Raw genomic sequence first — 6943 nt, 5'->3', positions numbered from 1 at the left:
TAAATACCTGCTTCTTGGTGACCTGAATTCATGCATCCAGTAATCATTTTAAAATGAGGACAAGTCGTTAGTGAAATAAGTGCTAAATTCCAGCATCGTTTTCCTCCATTAATAACAAGAACATGTTTTTACAGTAAGGATGGAAGATTTCTTTTGTAACATCGGCCCTTTCATGACTAAATTACGTCAAAAAGGAAATCAAATAAGAATTCAATTCAACTAAATTTTTATCTAGACATTTTAAGCAGTATGTGCATATTGTTTTTTTTTTTCACATTTGTGATCAGTTTTCCTTGCTTCAGTGCATTTTCTTATACATCTTATGTACCCCCCTTTTCGTAAACCAGTTACAACGTTCATCAAAAGTTAAATTTGGCACGTTTTTATCAATTTCTTTGTTTTGTTTTGTTTTGTTTAATGCATGACTACCAAGAATCAAGAACTTAACACCAAATCAGTATTCAGTAGAAAGATCAAAGTCCCAAAGATTTAGTTTGCATAATTGCTCACATCTGTGCTCACTGAAGCGTAACACAGCGGGATTTTTATCAAGAGGAAATCATACCAATTCCCCAAGAACACTTCAAAATAACCCAAAAGTTAATGGAATGCCATATTAAGATCACTGATACATTTACACCCGCCATAAACAAAGATAAGCGTGTTACTCTCTTGCTCTTCAGCGCACAGAATGAATGTATTAATAGGTACGCGTGCTTAAATCTAATATGATTTTTTAAAAATATATTTCATAAGTTGCTCAGTCAGCCGCGAATCAACGCATTTTGTGTGCAAAAGTCGTAACTAGTTTTAGCAAACATGAATTTCATCTCTAAAGATGAAATGAACTACCGAAAAAATGTAAAAAAAAAAAACTTTTCAGTTTGAAGCAATTTTCAACCATGATGACTAGACCGTGAATCTTTTGGCACAAATCAGTGGTCAACGTTAAAAAAGTAGATACAATGTATATTGTAAGTTGCAGGCTTTCTAGTGCTGGAAATTTGAAATCATCCAGTCAAAGTTATGTGATTGGGTTCGTGAACTTCAAAAAGTGCACGTCAATTTCTTCTTTGCTATATGCCTTGTGAAGAGTGATCCTATCCACTGAATTCCACATGAAACGTAGATGAGAAATACACATATTACGTACCCCTGTATTCAGATTTTCTCTAAGGTACATTATTCAGAAATTAAAATGTATGTTTGTTTAGTGGTATATTCTTTATTCACTATACTTATTTCACAATCCATATTTTAACTATAAAACCTTAAATATCAGATCAAATTCTAAATCTGACGAATCTAAGTTTCAGCCCAGTCTTTTCTTGATATTACGGACGTCTACATCTTTCTTGATATCAGCCACAGTTATTATTCTTTAATTCAGCAGCTCTTAGTGATAACCTATTTTCTAATATCAACCCTTCACCTATTTCTGGAATTGCTTTATCAGACTTATCAAGCCCTTATCCCATATTTACACACATTCTCTTTAATTGTTTTCAATACTTTTGTAGTGAACTTACAGATTAAACACTTTTTGGATCAAAGTTCTACAGATCGTGCTCATGCCATGTCTCTGTCAACTCAGTCAATACGTTTATCGACTAAAAGTTATTCTTTTATAACAAAAAGTAGTCTTTAGCGTTGCGTGACAGTGATATCTATTATGATCCTAATTTGATAAAATTTCTTGGAAGATTATCATGATTTCAAGTCTTCCAAAGATGCATCAAGGTCAAGATCAACAAGTGTAGATATATGAAACTTGTTTTCGTTAGATATGGTTTCGCCAATAATGCAAATAACATAAGTCCAAACTCTTCATTCCGTCACGTGCAGTTTGAAATGTAATACGTAAACTAATCATATCGTTCCTAATCATTATTAATCGCAAACCGTGTTAGTTCTAGGCGGCTGGGCAAGATTCCACCCTACATCATTTGTAATTAAATCAGGACCACGCTTTGGAAAGTACAAAGGGGCGGGGCTTATTTATTAAAAAGGCATAGGATTCGTCAGCGTTCATACTGACGTAATGCAGTTGTGGCCCAATTGAAAACGGACTTTATTTCAGCCAAAACCTGTTCTGAATTTGGAGATATTAGCGTACAGACTTCTGTATGTATACTATATAATGACTTAATTTTGTACACGTACCACATTCTCCATCCTCCCCGAGTTGACAAAACTTCTTTACTTCACTTCTCTGTTTTGGCTTCTGAAGTCTGAAGACGCAAGCCTGAGACGGTTCATCACTTAGAGCCAAAACATAAAAGGTAAGATTTTGTTGAACTTTCTTACAAGAAGGCCAAAATCAGGAACAAGATTGGAGATCCCAATGCAATTTACATTGCATGTGTTCTTGGGTAATTGGTGGTTACTATGCTAGGGAGCGAAGCGACCGAGCCCAAGCGAGCGGAGCTCGCGAGAGGGGGAGGTTGAGGCAGGGGGGGGGGGAAGGGGGAAGGGGTCTCCCCTTCCCATGGTGAGAACTTTTTGCATGTTTATGTTGTAAATGGTGCAATTTGATGCAGGTTTTATGGACTTGAAATGACCCCATTTGTTTAAGGTAGCAGATATTTTGATGTGGATTATCATTGAACAATTCGCCCATAAAGTGGTAGCATTTGAATAAAGATCTTTTATTAATTCTTAATGAATTTCATGAATGCTGATTGTTAAGCAATCAAACAGAAAAAGGCGTGCGCACAAGGGTGTATATAAGGGATATTTCTCCTCCCACATTTTCAGACTTGAAATTCAGCGATCTGGTGCAAACTTTTGGTGCAATACTCCAACTCAAAAAAAAAATAATGATGATAATGGAAATAATTAGGTTTTTATTTTTTCAGGGTACTGTTTATAGCAAAATCACGACATTTAGCTCTTATTCCGCGTGTGCATCATGTGTGTGTATGCATATCCCAAAGTGTAATGAGGTATTATAGAGGGAGACGGGGTGCCCCCTCCCGCTCGGCGGAGTTTTTGCGTTTTTAAAATTGAAATACAGCGATCTGAAGCACACTTTGTGTTGGAAATTCGGAAATTGTCATTCCCCAAAGTGTACTAAGTCTAGTGAGGGAACCAATCATCTTTAGAACTGAAATTCAACAATCTAGCGCACACTTTTGTGGGAATATCTGGACATTTTTCAATCAGAGAAGGGCAAGTCTGTGGAAGGAGACATAGCAGGATGATGTGAGAGGGGATCCCCTCCTACATGAGGGAGATTCTGTATTTTCTGATCGCAGTTAAACGTTTTGGTGCACACATTTTTAGGCATATATTTGGAAAACTCAAAGTGCAGCCATGGTCTACTTGTATGCACAGGCCGGGGGGGGGGGGGGGGTGGCAAACAGGGAGAAAGCGTAGGAGAGTGCTATCCACACCCTTCCCTTACGAGGGCGCTTTTGCCCTTTTAAAGTTGAAATTGAGATATCACGTGTACTAAATTTGATGGAATATTTGGGAAATTAACAAAAAAAAAAAAAAAGAGAAAAAAAGATCGGGGACCTGAGAGAGGAAAGGGTTGATTAAAAGGGAATATTTCCCTTGTACATGAGGGAACTATTAATTTTTCGGAATGTAAGAGATAAGGCTTGTGCACTCAGAATTATTCAGCATCTTGGGGCGGAATCTTACCTTTGAAAATTCAAATTCATGGGTGTTGTGATTTTTTCCCCCGATTTCCCCCCTTTTTTCGTTCTTTTTTTCTTTTCTTTTTTTCAAACCAAAAGTGTTGGGGTGGGGTGGGGGGTGCTGCAGCCCCCAGCCCCCCCCCCCCCCCGTTCTGCGGCCCCTGCAATATGGCAATTATCTCTAAATGGGTGGTTATTGCCTTGCTCAGAAAAAAAAATCTTTATCATGAATCATTACCTAAATCAAAGTTCTACCGATTTTTGATATATCATGTCTCTTAAAAAAAAAATGAATCCACCTACAGACCACAATTATCGCCTTATTTCTTTACCTTTGTGGGTATTTTGCGTGTCAAAGACTCAAAGATGCAAATTTATTTTCACTTCCATCAAATAGACAAAGAAATTATATACAATGTATATGCAGAGGATATTTGTAATAATTGCAAAATATGATTTACAAGGTACATATGAAAATGAGTAACAGATGAAAAAAAAATACATTTTTCCTACTATGATAAAACATATGATACAAGTTCACTAAGAATGTCAATGACATCTGCTTTAGGGTCATTATATGATAAGAGTTATCACTATTTCAGGTGTATCGAAAATTAAGCATTGCCAAAGACCAACTACGTAGATATGTGAACCTTGTATTTACTTGGTTCCGTTTCGCCAGAAGGCAGAGACCAAAGTTCCAGCTTTTCATTCCGTCACGTACCAGTTCCATTTGTATGCAGAATAATCATATGTGCATTTAAGAATTATGATATCGCAACTATAGCATCAAATGGATTTTTATTTTCTAATAACTGATCGCTACAAGCCTAACTGTATAGTCTGTGTACTTATTTATTAATGGCAAACCAACTTAATCTGCCTCAGCTTGACAAAGGTTTACCCCTTCTGAGTATTTAATCCAGGCTTCGGCAGGTAGGGTGGGGCTTGCGAAAACCTGGGTTCGTCTGCGTACGTGCTAACATAAAAGGAAACAGCAAACTTTAGGGTACAATTATTTTGTACTTCGATGCTCATTGAATCGATCAAGAATTTTGATACCCATTCGATATTATGAAGAAGTGACTCCAATATATAGCCTAGTTTTCTCACTCTGACACGTTCGCGTACATCTGAAACATATGATATAGTATCGTCTTCATCACGGGAAATCTCATCAGGGTGGATGTTTACCCTCCGACTACCCTCATCTCTACCCGTGCTAACATACTGCCACCATTCTGATTGAAGATTTCCACTTGTTTCACCATAATCCAAAATGGCGTCCAAAACCAAGATGAACACCGAAGCCACCGTCGTTCAAGCTATTCAAGACTATCTGAAAAGCGATGCCTTTTTCAATGCCATTGGAATGGCCGTAGAAAAAGCTGTCGACAAGCATGTCAATCAACTTATCGAGCGACTGACCAGCCTGGAAAAAAGTAACTCTGAAATAAAGGAAAGATTAGACCACAATGACGCCGTATCACTGCAGCTGGAAACGGATTTGCGTCAAAGAGAAAAGGAGCTTCATGAATTAAAGCACTCCCTAGCGACTCAGGCCACCTCCATTGACAACCTGAAGAGAGCTATGAATGAAGCAGACCAGTACTCGCGTCGGAATTGTCTGAAATTCTATGGAGTAAAAGAATCTGCCGGTGAAAGGACTGATGAAGTCATCTGCCAGATTGTCTCCCAGCAACTTCAAGTACCCCTCACGCTGGATGACATCGAACGGTCACACCGCGTTGCTTCAAGGAAACCAGGCATGACGAATGGTTCCTCCGCTACCACTGCTACTGTTGCCACTGTGCAGACTCAGAACAGCGAACCTGGAAAGCGACCGAGAGCGATCATTGTCAAATTCTGTTCCTACCGTAAGCGGAGTGCAGTGCTACACGCTCGTAGGAAATTGAAAGGCTCCGGCATGGCAATTGACGAGGCACTAACTTCCACCAATCAGGATCTTCTCTGGGCGGCGAAACACCACGAAAAAGTCAAAGAAGCGTGGTCGATCGACGGCAGAATCTGTGTATTGCTGCCAGCGTCTGGCGGAAAAACGATCAAACGTATAATCAGAGGTCGAGATGAACTGAATAAACTGTGAACACTTATAGACCATGGGATGACCCTCAACATTCTGACTTTTCGTTGTCCGTCAGAGAGCTTGACCTATTTTTTCTTTAACAATTTAGTTTAAAATATACTGCATCCAAAAAGTTGTTGGCTTTTTTGCCAAAGTTGCATTTTACTTTAAAAAAAAAGATTTTTAAAGCCACAAAATAAGAGGCTTTGAATCAGCATGAACGAGGTCACCATAGACGTGTGTGCAGTGACATGCCTGGGTGGTCAGCCGTGTGCATCGGTACATATGTGTGTGTGTGTTGTGTGTGTGTGTTAGGTACAGGAGTCAATGGGATTCGCATCCTCTTTCAGTGTGTTTCATCATATCTTCATGCACACAAACTGTGTGTATTACTACAGGGATAGTTTGTGTATCATGGACTAGACTTCTGATGCACAATGAATGTAGTTTTGATGTGTATTCTCTTCAAGATGCTTCTTTTCTGATGTAATGTGTGATCTCTGTTCTCTCAGCTTCGTAAACAAATATTTTCAGAAGAATCCTTTTGAGTGGTTGACAGTATACAAGCATGCTTTTCAGTGGGCCTCTCAATCTCATGCAATTCCTTTTTTTTTCTCCAAGCATAACTTTTTGTTTCGCCGGTATACATGTATAATTTTATTTGTTAACCATTATCAATCATGAAAAGTTGAATTCATTTCTATGTTATAATTCCTGACTTATTCTGTGGTACGTTATGCTGAAAAAGAGAAAAGAATAAAATAAATGAATTGAATTGAATTGAATCTGAAGTCGTCCAGCATGTCACAATTCATTTGTATACATCAATGATACACAACTTGTAAACATGCAATTTTCAGTTCAGTTCAAATGAAATTTTATTTCGAATAGCGTGTTTGTATTAGGGGGGTTATATTCAAAGACAACGAAACTTACAATGACGGGGTGAATGGGGGTTGAGACAAAATTTTGGTCGCTATGGAAACAAAGACATGACTAGGAGGTAGTATATATTCATAGAGCCATAGGCCTACTGCATTAACTCTGGGCTCAACAACAATTCTAAGTTATGGTAGGACAGAATGTTTGGGATTGACCAGGGAGGTGATTAAATCACCCTGGTCGTAAATCAGGTTTAACTGATACACTTTGTCCTAAGTTACCATGGCTGGATGTTGTCTGATGTACAATGGGGTCATTCTAACATTCTAGT

This window comes from Diadema antillarum, unplaced genomic scaffold (assembly GCF_040938485.1).
Source record: "Diadema antillarum isolate AM-2024a unplaced genomic scaffold, OU_Dant_1.0 seq00000076_RagTag, whole genome shotgun sequence".
NCBI classification, from domain to species: Eukaryota; Metazoa; Echinodermata; class Echinoidea; order Diadematoida; family Diadematidae; genus Diadema; species Diadema antillarum.
The sequence above is the reverse complement of the archived record's forward strand: the minus strand, read 5'-3'. Positions refer to the sequence as shown.